Raw genomic sequence first — 19,868 nt, 5'->3', positions numbered from 1 at the left:
GAAATTACATGAATAGAGTTAAAAGTCACACAACACCAGGTTATAGTCCAACAGGTTTATTTGTAAGCACTAGCTTTCAGAGCGCTGCTCCTTCTTCAGATGATTGTGGAGTATAAGATCATGATCACAGAATTTATAGCCATAGGAGTCCAGTGTCATGGAGATGTGATACATTAAACAAGTTTAGATTAAATATTTCATCTTTTAGAATGGGATATGCTGGTTTCAGTTCTTTGATATGTAAACCCCATAAATTCTTTTAAATTACATTCTCAAAGTAGCTCAGCTTTTCAAACAATAGGTATGAAGTCTGTCTGTGACCCAATGTTGAGTCAGACTGACAAGCCCTCTGCACAGTTTTACATAGATTCATGCAGTTTTTGAGCAAAATAAAATATAATTCTGCAAAAACAAATTCACCCCATAAACCTTTTTGTGTGCGTCTGTATGAACGATAGAATGTGCATGTGAGTGTACATTATAGAGCGTGTATATATATATATATATATATATATGTGTGTATGTGTGTGTGCAAGCTTGGTTAAGCGTGTGTGCAAGTGTGATGGGGTATGTGTCTGACAGGTGTGTGTGTGCATATGAGAGAGAGCTTGTGTATGAGAGGGTCTGCGTGGGTGTGTGGTGATGGGGTATGTGTCTGACAGGTGTGTGTGTGCATATGAGAGAGAGCTTGTATGAGAGAGTCTGCGTGGGTGTGTGAGTATGTAGGAGTGTGCATGCATGAGAGAGTATATCGTGCAGTGGGGTCACCTATAGTGTGACATGAATCCAAGGTCCCGGTTGAGGCCAGTCTCATGGGTATTGAGCTTTGGTATCAGCTTCTGCTTAGCCACTCTGCGTTGTTGCTTGTCCTGAAGTCTGCCTTGGAGGATGGTCACCCAAAGGTCCAAGGCAGAATGTCCTGGACAGCTGAAGTGTTCTGCTTGACAATATCGCGTAACTGTACTGCTGTATCTTGAATGCAAGTGGAGAGTGTGGACTCCATCTTGGTTTCAAGATTATGGCGCCTGCTGTAGAGTTGATGCACAAGATGATTGAGGAGTTTGCGAGAGACGCGGCAATATTAGCTCTCCATATAATCTGTGTTGTAGGTAGACTTGAGTGGGTTCATGATCCGTAGTCCTACTCTCCTGCATTTCTGCAAATACTTGGTGTCTATGTCGATATGCGTGATCTTCTTCGTGATCCTCTCCACTTTGAACTGGCAGTTCGTGGTGTCATTGGTAGCCATGAAGTACAGGAATAGAATTCACTTCCCATACAAGGGGTCTTCAAAACAAAGCTCCAGTGCTTCTGCAAGGTGTCTCAGCTTCAAGGAGTCCCCACTCCAGGTGCAGCAATGCTAACCCCGCCAAGAGTCCACAATCCAGGCCTACCAGGCACTGCCACCACAGTAGCTGAGCTACCGGCACTGTTCCAGCTTTACCACAACGTCAGAAGATGAAGAAAAATAAGAATGAGAAAGATGAAGGATACGGCTGGTATAGAGCAGACAGGCTCAAAAACCCGAACACTATGGACCATACCAGTGCCAACATCTTGAATTGAACATTCATGATCAATAAAAGGAAACAGGTAAATGTAATATATTTGAACTTCCAAAATACATTTGATAAGTGACTGCACATGGGGCTCAGGTGCAGCAATGCTAACCCCGCCAAGAGTGCACAATCCAGACCTACCAGGCACTGCCACCACAGCAGCTGAGCTACCGGCACTGTTCCAGCTTTACCACAACGTCAGAAGATGAAGAAAAATAAGGATGAGAAAGATGAAGGATATGGCTGGTATACAGCAGACAGGCTCAGAAACCCGAACACTATGGACCATACCAGTGCCAACATCTTGAATTGAACATGCATGATCAATAAAAGGAAACAGGTAAATGTAATATATTTGAATTTCCAAAATACATTTGATAAGTGACTGCACATGGGGCTACTTAACAGTCCATGCAGTTGGAGGTAAGATATTCCCATACAGGTTTAACTAAGAGAAGACAGAGAGTTGGGATGAAAGGGGCAATTTTAGGAATGCAACCTATAAATGGTGGAGTGCCATGGGAATCAGTGCTGGGGCCACAATTATTTAAAATATATACTAATGATTTGGACAAGGCAAGTGAACGTACTATAATCAAGTTTGCAGATGACACAAAGACAAAATGGAAAACAAGTGATGATGGCACAGAGTCCACAGAGCAATATAGAGAGGTTAAATAAGTGGGCAAAATCCTGGCAAATGAAATATAAAGTGGAGAAATGTAAAATTATGCACTTTGGCACAAAGAATAGAGGAGCCTAATATTATTTAAATAGAGAAAGACCACAGAAAGCTACAGCACAGATTTGGAGTCCTTGTGCATAAACCCTTAGTACATAATAGGGAAGGGAAATTGACTCTTGGCCTTTACTCCAAAGGGAATGAAGTTTAAAAATTGTCTTGCAAATACAAAACACTAGTTAGACCACATCTAAAACAGTTTTGATCCCCTTATTTAAGTCATAGAGTCAAACAGTAAGGAAAGAGACCCTCTGTTCAACTTGTCTATACCAACCAGATATCCTAAATTAGTCAAGTCCCATTTGCCGGCATTTAGCCCACATCCCTCTGAACCCTTCCTAATCATATATCCATCCAGATGCCTTTTAAATGTTGTAATTGTACCAGACTCCACCACTTCCTCTAGCAAATAATTCCACACAAACACCACGCTCTGTGTGAAAAAGTTGCCCCTTAGGTCCCTTTAAATTTTTCCCCTCTCACCTTAAACCTGTGCCGTCTAGTTTTGAACTCCCCCATCTCAGGGAAAAGACTTTGTCTATTCACACTATCCATGCCTCTAATGATTTTATAAACCTCTATAAGGTCACCCCTCAGTCTCTGACGCTCCAGGGAAAACAGCTCCAGCCTATTCAGCTCCTCTTGATCGCTCAAACCCTCAAACCCTGATAACATCCTTATAAAGCTTTTCTGAACCCTTTCTATAGCAGGGAGACCAGAATTGCACACAGTATTCCAATAGAGGCCTAGCCAATGTCCTGTACAGCCGCAATATGACTTCCCAACTCTTCTACTCAATGCACTGACCAATAAATGCAAACCTTCTTCATTATCTTATCTACCTGAGAGTCTACTTTCAAGGAATTAAGGATCTGCAATCCAAGGTCTCTTTGCTTAGCAACAGTCCCAGGACCTTACCATTAAGTGTACAAGTCCTGCCCTGATTTGCCTTTCCAAATTGCAGATCACATTTATTTAAACTAAACTCCATCTGTCACTCCTTGGCCAATTGGCCCATCTGATCAAGATCCCATTGTACTCTGAGAAAACCTTCTTTGCTGTCCACTACATCTCCAATTTTGGTGTCACCTGTAAACTTACTAACTATGCTTTCTATATTCACATCCAAATCACTTTTATAAATGATGAAAAGCAGTGGACCCAGCAGATTCTTTTGGCACATCACAGGCCTCCAGTCTGAAAAGCAACCCTCCACTACCACCCTCTGTCTTCTACCTTTGTGCCAGTTCAGTATCCAAATGGCTGGTTCTCCCTGTATTCCATGTAACCTTGCTAACCAGTCCACCAGGAGGAAACCTGTCGAACGCCTGATTGAAGTCCATATTGATCACGTACATGGCTAAGACCTCATCAACCTTTTTGTTGCTTCTTCAAAAAACTCAATTAAGTTAGTGAGATACAATTACCCATGCACAAAGCCAGGTTGACTATCCTTAATCAGTCCTTGCCTTTCCAAATACATGTACATCCTGTCCCCCAGGATTCCTTCCAACAACTTGCCTACTACCAAATTCAGGGTTTGTGTTGATGTGAGACTCTGGACTTTCACTATTATCAATATCCAAATGATCAAAAAGAATTCTTCACTAAGTGTCAACAGTGAATTAATCGAAAAAATATTTGAACCAATCACATTTTATTGCTTTATATTTGATTGCTGAAACATTTTCCAAGATGGTATCTTTAGAAGAAATGTGACATTTATATTTGGAAACAGAAATAACTGTTAGAAAACAATCTTAATAAACTACTCATACTATCAATAATTGTCAGTGTGGGATTTTCTACAGTTAGAATCATAGAATCCCTACAGTGTGGAAACAAGCCCTTCGGCCCAACAAAAGTCCACACCAACCCTCTGAACAGTCACCCACCCAGACCCATTCCCCTCCCCTCTTACTATATATTTACCCCACAACTAATGCACTTAACCTACACTTCCCTGAATACTATGGTCAATTTAGCACATCTTTGGATTGTATGAGGAAACCAGAGCACCCTGAGAAAACCCACGTAGACACGGGGAGAATGTGCAAACTCCACACAAACAGTTGCCCGAGGCTGGAATTGAACACAGGTCCTTGGCGCTGTGAGGCAGCAGTGCGAATACTGAGTTCTAGATTAGCACAGTCAAATAGGAAGATACATTGGTATTGCAGACAGTCCAGAGAAATTGCACTAGGTTGATTCTGAGTATGGTGGGACTGCCTTAAGAAGGAGAGGTTGAGTAGGTTGAGCCTTTCCTCATAGGAGTTCAGGAGAAGAGCTTGTTTTCCCTCGAGGATAATGTAGGACTTGGGCATAATCTCAGAGTATGGGGTCAACCATTTAAAACAGAGATGTAGAGGATATTCTTCTCTCAGATGGTAGTCAGTCTGTGGAATTCTTCATTGCAGAAATTTGTAGGGGCAGGGTTGGTAAGTATATTCAAGACTGTAAAACAGGCAGCCAATCAGACTGGGTCAGCCTCTTGGTTGGTGGGTTAGGTTAAACTGTCTACTCTCCTTCAGACTAACCCTTTGGCCCACTGCTGTTCCAAAGGTGAAAAGCCTTGAAACTGTCCCAGCTGGCCACAAAAGGCTTGTGTCCAATTTGCCCAAGGAGAGGTTACTGCATACAGCTCCTCTGAGATTTTTTTTGAATGACAGTATATAAACGATCTAATTTAAAACACAACTATTGGAAGGCAGCACGGTGGCTCAGTGGTTAGCACTGCAGCTCACAGCACCTAGCCTTGGGTGACTGTCTGTGTGGAGTTTGCACATTCTCCCAGTGTCTGCATAGGTTTCCTCTGGGTGTTCTGGTTTCCTCCCACAATCCAAAGATGTGCAGGTCAGGTGAATTGGCCATGTCAAATTGTTCATAGTGTTAGGTGCATTAGTCAGAGGGAAGTGGGTGTGGGTGGGTTACTCTTCGGAGGGTCGGTGTGGACTTGTTGCACCGAAAGGCCTGTTCCCACACTGTAGGAAATTTAATCTAACAAAAAGAATAAGCTGTGGAATACATTAATAACAGAGGAAAACAGAGGGGCATAGCTTTAAATTAAGGGGGGTAGGTATAGGACAGATGTTAGGGGTAGGTTCTTTACTCAGCGAGTTGTGAGTTCATGGAATGCCCTGCCAGTAGCAGTGGTGGACTGTCCCTCATAATGGGCATTTAAGCGGGCATTGGATAGGCATATGGAGGATAGTGGGCTAGTGTAGGTTAGGTGGGCTTGGATCGGCGCAACATCGAGGGCCGAAGGGCCTGTACTGCGCTGTATTCTTCTATGTTCTAAAAATAAACTTCACATCATTCACACGCTGGGAGGTGAACACAATGGAACGCTTCATTCTTACTTAAAAACATGAATGATCCAAAAAACACACACATAGTGAACAGAAACAAAAAGAAATTGCATGCCCAGTACGCGCTCAAAATACATTTATTTTACCATTTAAAATAATTCAGGCAAGTACTGATTGCAAGGGCACAAACAGTAAACATAGATAAGGGAAACCATCTGAAAATATTCACACTAACCCTTTCCATAGAAATCATCTAAACTGTGCCATCACAGCATTCACTGTCTTAACTCTCAAATTTTGTTGCCATCATTACATGGCATGGATCTCTCAGATTTTATTAAAGACTTAACAAGGAAATTATACAAGATACAAATGAGGAAATTAACAATTGAAAGCAAATTCCACCAGGGTATTTTGAGAATTTAAATAAAATTGTTTTAAAGCCTCAAAGGTGAATCAATAAACCAGTTAAGGACAGAAACCTGGTTTTGTTATTGAGTCAGGTCTTTCTTTGGTTCCAGTCCATGTGATAGGGTTAGGGTGAGGACTGGTGGTGTTGTCACCTGATATCCCTTGACCTGGGCTAGCAAGCCATTTAGCTCTATCAAACTGGCATCATGATTCACCACCTTCTCAGGCCAACTAATGATGGCCAAAAATATTATATCAGCTGTACCAGTAAAACATACATCCCAGAAATGAATGAAAAAGTATTTGTTGAAATTTCAATTTCTTCCTATTATACTTAAGCTTGAGGTTGTCAAAGTGTGAACATGTCATTATTGAGCAACAGCTATTAGTTTCTGAGAGGCTGAATTGGCTAGGACTATGTCAAGATTAGAGTGATGCTAGAAAAGCACAGCAGGTCAGGCAGCATCTGAGGAGCAGGAAAATCGATGTTTCAGCCTGGAGCCCTTCATCAGGAAACTAACGAAGGCCTATACTCACCAGAAATTAGAAGAATGACCAGGGGGTGGGGGCAGGGCAGGAATGGTGTTGGTGGTGGAGGTGGCGGATTCATAGAAACTTATGAAATTCTAAAAAGGCCTACAAAGGATAACTGCATGAAGGATGTGTCTGATGTTTGGGAGGTCCAGAACCAGGGGGTCACAGTCTCAGAATATGGGGTAGGCCATTTAGCACTCAGATAAGGAGAAATTTCTTCACCCAGAGACTGGTTAGTCTGTGGAATTCTCTGCCTCAGAAAGCAGTTAGAGTCATAGAGAAGTACAGCATGGAAATAGACCCTTCAGTCCAACCCGTCCATGCTGACCAGATATCCCAACCCAATCTGGTCCCACCTGCCAGCACCCGGCCATTGAACCCGGGTCTCTGACGCTGTGAGGCAGCAGTGCTAACCACTGTACCACCGTGCCGCCCACCCACTGTACCACCGTGCCGCCCACCCACTGTACCACCGTGCCGCCCACCGTGTTCTGGACTCCCTGACCCCAGGGAAAAGACTTTGCCTATTTACCCTATCCACGCCTCTCATAATTTTGTAAACCTCTATAAGGTCACCCCTCAGCCTCCGACGCTCCAGGGAAAACAGTCCCCAGCCTGTTCAGCCTCTCTCAAACATTGAATGTTTTCAAGAAGAAGTTTGATCTTGTTCTTAGGGCTAAAGTGATCAAAAGGTATGGGGAAAAAGTGGAAACAGAGTACGGAGTAGATGATCAGCCATGATCTAATTGAATAGTGGAGCATGCCCAAAGGGCAAAGCAGCCATCTCATGCTCCTATTTTGATTGACTTATTGTTGTCACATGTACTGAGATACACAAAACATCACTTTTCAGTGGACTATACAGGCAGACCGCACCAGACAAACTGCATCAGGGTAGCAGAACAAAGTGCAGAATACGGTGATACTAATGCAGAGAGAGAGAGAGAGAGAGAGGAGAGATCAGAATTCATATTTGAGAGATCCATTCAAAAGTCTGATAACAGTGGGGGAGAAACTGTTCTTGAATCTATTCGGATGTATATTAAAACTTTTATATCTTCTTCCCGATGGAAGAGGTGGATAAGAGTATAACTGAGGTGGAAGGGGTCTTTAATTATGCTGGTTGGTTTCCCAAGGCAGCAGGAAGTACAGCTGGAGTCAATGGATAGAAAGTGAGGACTGCAGATGCTGGAGATCAGAGCTGAAAATGTGTTGCTGGAAAAGCGCAGCAGGTCAGGCAGCATCCAAGGAACAGGAGAATCGACGTTTCGGGCATAAGCCTTTCTTCAGGAATGGCTTATGCCCGAAACGTCGATTCTCCTGTTCCTTGGATGCTGCCTGACCTGCTGCGCTTTTCCAGCAACACATTTTCAGCTCTGATCTCCAGCATCTGCAGTCCTCACTTTCTCCTCGAAGATTTTAACCTACTGCGAATCATCCTTGAAGAAGCTCTCTTCCTCCCTCTACAAGGATTTCAGTGAGTCCCTCTCTCACTGCACACCCCAGGTCATCTCTTCTGCATCCATTCCTGAAGAAGGGCTTATGCCCGAAACGTCGATTCTCTTGTTCCTTGGATGCTGCCTGACCTGCTGCGCTTTTCCAGCCACACATTTTCAGCTCAATGGATAGAAGGCTGGTTTGCATGATGGATTTAGCTGTGTTTATGATTCTCTGTAGTTGCTTACTGTCTGTTGCAGAGCAGTTGCCAAATCAAGCTGTGATGCATCTATAAGAATTGATCTGATTTCATTTATTCTTGTCACATGTACTTAGGTACAGTGAATAGTTTTGTTTTGTGTGCTGTACAGGCAGATCATACCATACAAAGTGCAATAAGGAAATAGAGCAGAGTGAAGAGTACTGTGTTATGGCTGCAGCAAAGATACACAAAGAGATCAACATTTAAATTTCAAACTGGAGAGGTCCATGCAGAAGTCTAATTACAGCAAGGAATAAACTGTTCTGGAATCTGCTGGTATGTGTTTAAGCTGTTGTGTCTTGTGCCTGATTGAAGAGTTTGGAAGAGATTATAACTGGGGTGGGAAGGATTTTTGATGATGTTGGCTGCCTTCCCAAGGCAATGAGGATTATAGTTGGAGTCAATGGATGGAAAGTTGGCTTGCATGATGGACTGGGCTGTGTTCACAACTTCATGATAATGGGCTGTGGGCTGTGTTCACAACTTCAGAAACTTCATCAGTTTCTGAATGCTTTCTATGGCACATTTATAAACATTACTAAGAGTCTTTATGGACATGCTAAATTTCCTTAGCCTCCTGAGGAAGTAGAGGCACTGTCGCGCTTTCTTGACTGTAGCATCAACATGGGTTGTCCAGGACAGATTGTTGATGATCATCAGTCCTCGGAACTTGATGCTCTCGACCATCTCCACCTCAGCACCATTGATACAGACAGGAGCTCTCCCTTCATCTTGCTTCCTGAAGTCAATGACCAGCTCCTCCCTTTTGCTGATGTTGATGGAGAGATTGTTATCTTTACATCAAGCCATTAAAGCACTCTCTTTCCTGTATTCTATTCCACCATTGTTTCAAATCCAACCTTCAAATGGTGATATCATCAGCGAACTTATATATGGAGTTATGATGAGTCATGAGTGTACAGGGAGTATAGCAAAGGGTTGAGTACACGGCCTTGCGGGGTGCCAGTGTGGAGGATTATCATGGAGGTGGTGTTGTTGCCTGTTCTCACTGATTGCGGTCTGTGGGTCAGGATATCAAGGATCCAGTTGCAGAGGGTGGAAGTGCGAACTAGGCCTCTGCGTTTGGAGATTAGTTTGGTTGGAATTGTGGTGTTGAAGGAAGAGCTGTATCAATGAATAGGAGCCTAACACAGGTATCCTTGTTATCCAGATGTTCCCAGGTGCATAGGATCAGGAAGATGCTGTCTGCCCTGGACCTGTTGCGACGCTAGGTGAATTATAAAGGATCAAGGCAGGCTGGGAAGGTGGAGCTGATGTGAGCCTCAACTAACCTATCGAAGTATTTCATAATTAAGGAGATCAGAGCTACCAGGCTGTGGTCATTGAGGCGCATTGCATGCGTTTTCTTTGGCACTAGGATGGTGGTGGTCTTGTTGATGCAATTTGGGATTTCAGATTGTAGAAAGGAGATTAAATACAAATACTCCAGCACGCTAGCACACACAGGATCGGAATACATGGCTAGGGATGCCATCCAATCCAATTGCTTTCTGTGGTTTCACTGACGTCTGCAGCAGTGACTAAGGGAACAGCATCTGAGACTGTCAAGGCAGGTGACACAGTTTTATTGTCCTGTTCAAAACAAGTGTAAAATATACGGAGTGCATCAGGGAAGGATGTATTTTTGTCCACTATTCTGTTTTGCTTCGCCTTGTAGCCAGTTATGTCGTGTAGGCCTTGTGACAAATGGCAGGTGTCAGTGTTGGTCAGTTTGGATCTCTAATTTAGTCTGGGATCACCTCTTGGTGTTTCAATAGCCTTATGGAGGTCATATCTGGATTTCCTGGTGAGGTCAGGCCATAGTGCTAACTTCTGCTTCAATGTCTTATGGTCTTATGATTGGTGTCCACTGTGGTCCTATTCTGATGGAAGGCAAATTGCAGGGTATCAAGGAGGCTGGGAGGTGAAAGATTATGCAGGTCATGACCAGCGTCCTGAAGCACTTCATGATCATGGAGATCAGAGCCACTCAGCAGTAGTTGTTGAGGCATTTTGCATGTGTTTTCGCTGGTACTGGGAGGATGATGGTTTTTTTGAAACTGGTGTGGACTTTGGATTGTAGCAAGGAGAGTTTGATTTCAGTGGATACCTTTGCATAGGATCTGAGGGCACGGCCAGGGTCTCTGTCTGGGCCAGTTGCTTTCATCAGGTTTACTCTTAGGAAGACAAGACAAAAGATGGAAAATTATAGGCCGATTAGCCTAACCTCGGTCGTAGGTAAAATTCTAGAATCCATCATTAAGAAAGAGATTACTAAATTCTTGGAAGTGCTGGGGTCAGATTAGTACAAGTCAGCATGGATTTAGTAAGGGGAGGTCATGCCTCACGTGTTAAGAATTCTTTGAAGAGATAATAAGTAGGTTAGACCAGGGAAACCCAGTGGATGTTATCCATCTAGATTCCCAAAAGGCCTTTGATAAGGTGCCTCATGGGAGTCTGCTAAGTAAGGTGAGGGCCTATGGTGTTCGAGGTGAACTACTGGCATGGATTGAGGATTGGCTGTCTGACAGAAGGCAGAGATTTGGGATAAAAGGTTCTTTTTTGGAATGGCAGCTAGTGACAAGTGGTGGCCCGCAGGGTTCAGTGTGGGGCCGCAGCTTTTCACTTTAGGAATTAATGATCTGGAAGGAGGGACTGGAGGCATTCTGGTAAAGTTCGCTGATGATACAAAGATAGGCGGACAGGCAGGTAGTACTGAGGAGGTGGAGAGGCTGCAGAAAGATTTAGACAGTTTAGGAGAGTGGTCCAAGAAATGGCTGATGAAATTCAATGTGAGCAAATGTGAGGTCTTGCACTTTGGAAAAAGAAAGAATACAGGCATAGACTATTTTCTAAACGGTGAGAAAATTCATAAAGCTAAAGTACAAAGGGATCTGGGAGTGCTAGTCCAGGATTCTCTAAAGGTTAACTTGCAGGTTGAGTCCGTGGTTAAGAAAGCATATGTAATATTGTCATTTATCTCAAGAGGGTTGGAATGTAAAAGCAGTGATGTGCTACTGAGACTTTATAAAGCTCTAGTTAGGCCCCATTTAGAATACTGTGCTAGTCCAGGATTCTCTAAAGGTTAACTTGCAGGTTGAGTCCGTGGTTAAGAAAGCATATGTAATATTGTCATTTATCTCAAGAGGGTTGGAATGTAAAAGCAGTGATGTGCTACTGAGACTTTATAAAGCTCTAGTTAGGCCCCATTTAGAATACTGTGTCCAGTTCTGTTCCCCACACCTCAGGAAGGACATACTGGCACTGGAGCGTGTCCAGCGGAGATTCACGTGAATGATCCTTGGAATGGTAGGCCTAACATACGATGAACAGCTGAGGATCCTGGGATTGTATTAATTAGAGTTTCGAAGGTTGAGGGGAGATCTAATAGGAACTTACAAGATAATGCATGGCTTAGAAATGGTGGACGCTGGGAATTTGTTTCCATCAGGTGGGGATACTAGGACCCGTGGGCACAGAGGGGGTCAATTTGGAACGGAAATGAGGAGACATTTCTTCAGCCAGAGAGCGGTGGGCCTGTGGAATTCATTGCCACAGAGCGCAGTGGAGACTGGGACGTGAAATGTCTTCAAGGCAGAGATTGATAAATTCTTAATCTTGCAAGGAATTAAGGGCTATGGGGAGAGTGCAGGTAAGTGGTGGTGAAATGCCCATTAGAACAGAACACACAGCAGTCTCACAATTCCTTTTGGAAGAGGAGTCTAGCTTTAAGTTCATTCATTTTGTTTTCAGTAGTTTGAACATTTGCCAGGAATGTGCTGGGTGGGAGTGATTGAAATCCCGAAGTTTCAGTCTCACCCAACATGTCTCCCACATTTCCTGGGTAGATGGTTGCTTCTAGACAATCCCAGGCTTTGGCAAGGGAAGTCTGCTGATCCATGTGGTAAGTGTGTTCCTGATGGGGTCTTGGGCACCAGTCACAGCCTTGAAGGTCCCAGGAGTCTTGTGGCAGGTTCAATTGGGCTTTTTTGATGTTGCGTCGCCATGGTATCATATGGTATTCGCGCACTGGTTGGGCTTTGGCTCTAGGTTTCCATGACATTGGTAAGGTCAGACCTGCAAGAGGCCAGAAGGTTCGCAAGCGCTTGGGGGAGGGGTTTTGCAGTCGGTCTGGTCAGGCCTCCTTGATGTCAGGTCACCTGGGGTCAGATCTTGTTCCTGTGCTGATTGTGACTTGGTTCCTTGGTTTCCATGAAGTCAGGGAGGTCAGGCATGCAGTTCCAGTGTTGGCAAGGTCAGCAGGTGCGTCCAATGATGTCCTGGGCACCAGTCTCGCTCATGAGCACTCTAGCAGGAGTGGGTCTTACAGTCGGTCTAGTCAGTCCTTCTCGATGTTAGGTCACTGTGCGGTCAGATCTTGTTTCCTGGTTGGGCCTCGGTTGCTGGGATTCCACAGAGATGTTGGGCTTGCAGGCCCCTTAATTCCATTAGGGTTACAGTTCCAGCGTTGGTAGTTGAGCCTTGTTGGTCGTGGCATCTTTAAAACTGAAAGTAGATTTAAGAGAACATTTTAGTAATTCCGATAGACTTAGAATTGAAGTTTAGAAGAGATGAATGATTATAAGATATTAAGAATAAAATTTGCTGTAGACAGCTCGAGAAACATCACCGTACTCCAGCACCACCCTGAAGATGTTTCTATGAAAATGCTGGTCTACTTTGACATTATTTTCTTAATTCATGGCAACAGCTTTTCAAAGATGGGGTGGACAACAATTAGAAAATAGGAGAATGACTGAACATGGGACACAGAGGAATGGTCAAAACAGGAATGTAGCTACAATTCTACAGCTGCAGATGTGAAGAGGTCATCTTTACAAAATGTGTATTGTATAAAATTAGCATCCAACAAGAGCTGAGTTTTATCCTTCCCTCTGACTTTGCATGCATACATTCTGGAGATTTAGAAAGAAGTCATGAGTAGAAATGTTGAACTGAGATTCTGCCCATCCTCTCTGGTAAATGTGAACAAATTCCCACGGCTATAGTCCAAGAAAGCATGTTGCAAGTTCACTTCTGAGGCAGGTCGTTGTGGAAGACGAGAAGGTTATTCAAACAAAAAAGGGAGTGCTGGAAAATATTGTTTTTGAAAAAAAAAAGACAAATAAAAGTTGACATTAATTCATTTATTTGAATCACCAACAGTGTTGACAAATGGATGTACATTTTTAGCAATAATTTGCAGAAATGATAAAATTGAGTTTTTAACAATGCTGGAAGGACTACAGTATGATTGGTTCACATGATCAGTGATTCTTCCAGAAATTGATTTGTATTGCTTTTTTTTTAAAAAGAAGCTTGAATGGCAAAATAATATTACTGTAAAAAAAGCCTGTTGTATTGTAAACAGACAACTTCACTCAATCGTGAAACATTTAGAAAAAAAAGCACTTCTGTTTGTCTGAAAGTACACTTTTACAAATGTATGATTGTACATCTAATCAAATTTGCCCATTATGTCAATTTGGCTTGCTCGTAAGTACAATAGTTGGCTATGTAATTCAAACACAAGACTGATACAGGGTAAAAACAATGACTGCAGATGCTGGAAACCAGGTTCTGGATCAGTGGTGCTGGAAGAGCCCAGCAGTTCAGGCAGCATCCGAGGAGCAGTAAAATCGACGTTTTCGGCAAAAGCCCTTCCTGATGATTTTACTGTCGTCGCATGCCACCTGAGATTTTTGGCAGCACGAATGATGACTGCTCTGCATCCTGATGTACTAAAAAAAGTGTCTTGTGGCCTGTCTGCTACCATTCACTATTATTTACAACCATAATAATATACACTGACGCCAAAATGTTTCTTTTTACACCAGATTATTTACAAATCAATATTTTTTTTTGTACATGCATTAATTTATCAACAGAAGTGGTAGTGTGTTGGTTAAGTCACTGGACCAGTCAATCCAGAGGCCTAAATTAATGCTCTGGAGACCCATGGGTTTGAATCAGAATACAGCAGCTGGTGGGATTTGAATCTGAAAATAATAGTCCAGCCCTGCCCAGCCCAGCTCAGCCCTGGCCCTGTCCTGCCCTGGCCAGCTCAGCTCAGCCCAGCCCAGCCCAGGCATGCCCAGTCCAGCTCAGCTCGCCCCTGCCCTGCCTTCCCCTGCTCAGATTGGCCCTGCCCTACCCCACACTGCCCTGCCCCTGCCCTCCCCCTGTCCTACTATGCCAGCCCTGCCCAGCCCAAATCAGCCTGATTCTTGTACTCAGTTCCCTGACCAATAAAGGCAAGCATGCTATACGCCTTCTTTATCCACCCTATCTACCTGTGTGGTCAATTTCAGGGAGCTATGGATTTGAATCCCAAGATCCTTCTGTACATCAGTGCTGTTGAGAGTCCAATCATTAACTGTATACTTTCACTTTACATTTGATCTCCCAAAGTGCAACCCATCTGCTATTTCTCTGCCCATCGGATCTATATCCCGCTATATCCTTTGACAGCCGTCTACACTATTTACAACTCTACCGATCTTTGTATCGTATGCAAACTTACCAACTCATCCATCTATATCTTCATAGAAGTCATTTATATATATTTCAACCAGCAGAGGTCCCAGTACAGACCCCTGCGGAATACCACTAGTTACGGACCTCAGCCTGAAAAGCACGCTTCCACCATTAACCTCTGTCTTCTATGGGCAAGCCAATTCTGAATCTACACGGCCAAGTCACCATGGATTCCATGCATCTTAATCTTCTGGATTAGCCTACCATGAGGAATATTGTCATAAACCTTACTAAAACAAACAGACCTTCCCATGATCCAGCCCAAGCTTTGTGTCAGCTATGTGGATGACGCCTTTGTCATCATGAAACACAACAAATTAGAAGAAATTCACAAATACATAAACAACATCCTTACTGGTATAAAGTTCACCAGAGGAAGAGAACAACAACAGATTCCCCTTCCTACATGTCACAGCAGAATAAAAAGCCAATGGAGAGCTGCAGACCAGCGTCCGTAGGAAAACCACACACAGACTAATCAGATACTCAACTACAGGAGCAATCATCCAACACTCACAAACGGAGCTGCATCAGGACATTATTTAAATGAACCACAACATACTGCAGCACTCAGGAACTACGAGAAGCTGAGGAAAAACACCTTTACAACGTATTCAGGAACAACGGGTAACCCAATAAGCACAGTCCGCCAATTCCTACACAACAGACCTAAACAAGAAGGCACACCACATCCTGAGACTCTAGCCACCACGCCATACATTGAAGACTACTCTCGCCCCTAGGCATCATGGTAACCCACAAATCTATCACCGCACTGAAACAGCTCCCGATTAATTTAGAGGATCTGGTAGCAACAAACCCACAGAATGAAAGTCACATACAAAACACCCTGCAAGGACTGTAACAAACACTACACTGGACAGACTGACAGGAAACTAGCCACCAGGATACACAGACATCAACTAGCCACCATAAGACATGACCAGCTATCACTAGTATCCAGACAAAGAGGGACACCTGTTTGATTGTGCCTCTGACTAGAGAGTCCCCTATCACAATCAATCATTTGGAACCCAATGAACCCCTCATTACATTAGAGCCAGTCTCAATATCAGAAATTTGGCTGTTCATGTTACTTTCCCCTGAGAGTCCATCACCCCCTACAATTTTCAAAACAGCATACTTGTTTGAAATGGGGATAGCCACAGAAGACTCCTGCATTACTTGCCTATCCCTCCTACCAGTCCTGGAGTTAAGTCATCTACCCGACTGTATCTGTGGCTATTCTCTCTTCTTATAACTGCCACCCGTCACATCCCCTAGCTCTTGTAAATTCCTCGTTGCCTCTAACTGCTGCTTCAACTGATCCATGCAATCCATAGGATTCGCAATCAAAGTCACTTCCTGCAGACATAATCATCAGTAACATGGAAACACTCCCTAAACTCCCACTTCCAATAGGATGAGCATATCACTCTACTAAAGGCCATCCATGTTCATTCTCAATCTTTAGACCCAGAAAAATAGCACTGTGTTTTTGCTCTAAAACAAAAATACTCCAGGCTAACTTGGTACTTATGGCTTATGTTTTTAAAATTTAATCAAGAGGCAGATCTCAATTAAATATATAATCAAAAAAGAACCCACTCTACTCACTACTGCAGACTTATAGCAAGGTTACACTTTTAAAAAATTATGCACTTATCTGTTCCTGTACTTTGAGCTCTCCCACACAGGTTCCTCCAAGGTCAGCTGTGGATTTCACTGTTTGTTCACTTTTCCTAGATGCACTTCTACGTCCAGAGACACACGAACTCAAACAGCAAAGGTAGTAACTGTGCAGATTCACGGCTGTGTCTGTTAGCAATGTAGGTTTCTTTCTCTCTCTCCCTCACTGACCACATGGTTGCTGCCTTTTGTCAGTCTCCCTCCTTTTAAAAGTGCCATCGTTTTGATCTTTTTTCTCCATAGAACATAGAACATTACAGGGCAGTACAGGCCCTTCGGCCCTCGATGTTGCACCCTGTCATAATAATCTGAAGCCCATCCCACCTACACTATTCCATGTACGTCCATATGCCTGTCCAATGACGACTTAAATGCATTTAAACTTGGTGAATCTACTACTTTTGCAGGCAAAGCATTCCATACCCTTACTACTCTGAGTAAAGAAACTACCTCTGACATCTGTCTTATACCTATCTCCCCTCACTTTAAAGTTGTGTCCCCTCGTGTTTGCCGTACCCATACTTGGAAAAAGGCTCTCCCTGTCCACCCTATCTAACCCTCTGATTATCTTGTATGTCTCTATTAAGTCACCTCTCAACCTTCTTCTCTCTAACAAGAAAAGCCTCAAGACCCTCAGCCTTTCCTCGTAAGACATTCCTTCCATCCCAGGCAACATCCTAGTAAATCTCCTCTGCGGGGGGATCCAAGATGGCGGCAACCCAGCAAGTCTGAGTCTACAGTGCTCCTCCCAAGACTTGGGTAAAGTGGGTCACCCACGCCCACAATTGAATCTTTAATTAAAATGACTAAAGGGAAGGGAGCCCGCAGCTCTCAACAAGCAGGACCCCCTCCCCCACCCTCTCCAGCTGCAGCAGAGGCGTCCACAGCTGCCCTGGGGGACTTACCTACAGTGACAAGCATTGTGGAGATGATCTCCAAGCTGGACGCGAAGATCGACGCTTTCATTGAGGAGTCCCGAAATCGATGGGACTCACTCTCGGCCGCGCTGCAGGAAATTGAGCGCCGAGTCGGAGGGGCGGAGTTAAAGGCCGCGACCTCCGAAACTGCAGCACAATCGGCCGTGGATCAGGTCTGGACTCTCGAACAGCGAGTCCGGACCTTAGAGAATCACATTGACGGACCTTAGAGAATCACATTGGCAGTCACTGCTCCAGCATTCCTGGAGCAGTGGCTGCCACAGCTTTTAAATCTGGAGGCTGGATCAGGCCAGATAAGGGTCGAATCGGCCTACCGGGTTGCAATACGCGGGCCCGGCTCGAACCAGCACCCACGCCCGGTCCTGTTCCGGCTGCAGAGCTATAAGGACAGGCAGATACTTCTAGAAGCCTCTAGAAATCTCGGAAAAGACCCCCAAGCTATGATCTATAAAGGATCCAAGATGATGTTATTCCAGGACTTTTCCCCAGCTCTGTTCCGAAAGAGGAAGGCATTCGACAAGGTGAAGAAGTGTTTAAGGGACTTAAATATTCAGTACTCCTTACGCTACCCAGCGACGCTATGCTTTAACCATGAAGGATCCGTGTATAACTTCGGATCGCCAGAAAAGGCTAAGGAATTCTTGGACTCTCTTAGAAAAACTGTAAGACATAATGGATGTTGGTTTGCCTTTCCCCCCACTTTGGTTTATATCCCCTCCCTTTTTTTTTTCTCCTACCTTACTGTTTAATATTATCATGGGGGGTGGGGAGAGGGATTTGATTTTCTCCCCCCCCTTGGGGTTGTTTTATTATATTTAATTATTATTTGTTGAGGTGGTAATTTTATAGTTATATGTTTATATATGGTATTAACATTACCAAATATATCCAGGTGTTGGTGTGGGTGGGGGTAGGGTGCTCACTGTTAACTCTAGCTTTGTATTATATTTGAATTCTCCTCATTTTATTGAGGAGCGCCTGGGTCAAGGGTGGGGCATTGGATGGGAGAGGATATGATGGACTTTTGGAGATGAAGTGACACCCCCTGGGAACAAGAGGGAAAATCTCCACTTAGATACGTTTTATATTTTTTTTATTTAGAAATAGTTTTTTACTGTATTGTTGTGGGTGTATTAAAGAGATTTTATTTTTGTAAATTTTATATGTTCTATGCTCGGGATGTTCTGGATAGGGTTTCCCCTCCCGAGGGGTCTCGGATTGGCCCAGAGGATTATGGTTGATCAGTCGGTTAGATTGGCCCAGATGATTATGGTTGATCAGTCAGTTAAGTGGTGCACCTGGAATGTCAAGGGGAGTAATTCGCCAGTCAAAAGGAAGAAAATATTATCAAATCTTAAGAAGGAAAGAGTTGATATAGCTCTCCTACAGGAGACACACCTGTCGGATAAAGAACATTTGAAATTATGACAGGGTGGATTTGATTAGGCCTTTTTTTCTTCTTTTAGCTCAAAAAGCACGGGAGTTGTAATTCTTGTTCGAAAAAATTTCCCTTTCAAAATCCTAAAGCAGATAAAAGATGAATCTGGACGATATATCTTGATTAAAGAGGAATATGAGATTTTAAATTTGTACTGCCCCCCGGCACACCCCTTTAAATTTATAACAGAAGCCTTTTCAAAATTGATGGCTTTTGGTGCCCGTCATATAATTATCGGGGGAGACTTTAATTGTATTATGGATCCGGAAATAGATAGGATTCCCAAGAGTACTGCAGGAGTATCTCCCAGATCTAGACAATTGATGGATCTGAACAAAGAATTAGGATTAGTAGATGTATGGAGATGTCTTCATCCACAGGGCAGAGATTTTTCTTTCTACTCTAATCCACATAAATGTCATAGCAGAATTGATATGTTTTTTGCCCCCTCGATTTTTAAAAATTCCATATCATCCTGTAAAATAGGTAGTAAAGCAATTTCCGACCACGCTGCTGTATATATGGAAACTAAGGCGAGGAACAATGGGACATCCCCTCGGCATTGGCGTACTACCTTCCTAATGAAAGATAGTAAATTTGTAAAGTACTTCTCTCAAGAATTTAAAACTTTTTTAGAAATTAATTCAGGTACAGCTAGCAACCCATCAATGATGTGGGAGACCATCAAAGCTTACACGCGAGGTTTGATCATCTCCTATTCAGCGACCCAGAAGACTGTACATCATATAGACTAATATCCTTGCTAACTGTAGATTTTAAAATCCTTTCTAAAACGTCAGTACTGAGACTAGAAAGGGTACTGCCACATATTATAAAGGGGGATCAGATGGGGTTTATTAAGGGCCGTAGATCATCCAATAATATTAGAAGGGTTTTGAATATGATTCAAGCCTGCCATCAGGGAAAGATACCAGGAGTAGTAGTCTCATTAGACGCGGAAAAGGCATTCGATAGGGTTGAATGGTCATATTTGTTTTATACATTGGAAAGGT

General features: G+C 43.4%; 1 long non-coding RNA gene across 2 annotated transcripts in view; it reads right to left on the bottom strand.

Annotated features, from left to right (window-relative positions):
* Positions 1-11,860: 11,860 nt before the first annotated feature.
* LOC122540732 overlaps positions 11,861-19,868 on the bottom strand; it is a 93,885-nt gene continuing 85,877 nt past the window's right edge. For both annotated transcript variants that reach the window (XR_006309393.1, XR_006309392.1), the window contains one exon: positions 11,861-12,759. This is a non-coding gene — a long non-coding RNA (uncharacterized LOC122540732). The remainder of the gene's footprint in view (positions 12,760-19,868) is intronic.

The sequence above is a fragment of the Chiloscyllium plagiosum genome, chromosome 35 (genome assembly GCF_004010195.1).
Source record: "Chiloscyllium plagiosum isolate BGI_BamShark_2017 chromosome 35, ASM401019v2, whole genome shotgun sequence".
Lineage (NCBI taxonomy): Eukaryota > Metazoa > Chordata > Chondrichthyes > Orectolobiformes > Hemiscylliidae > Chiloscyllium > Chiloscyllium plagiosum.
Note: the sequence above shows the minus strand (reverse complement) of the source record. Positions and strands in the feature narration are given on the sequence as shown.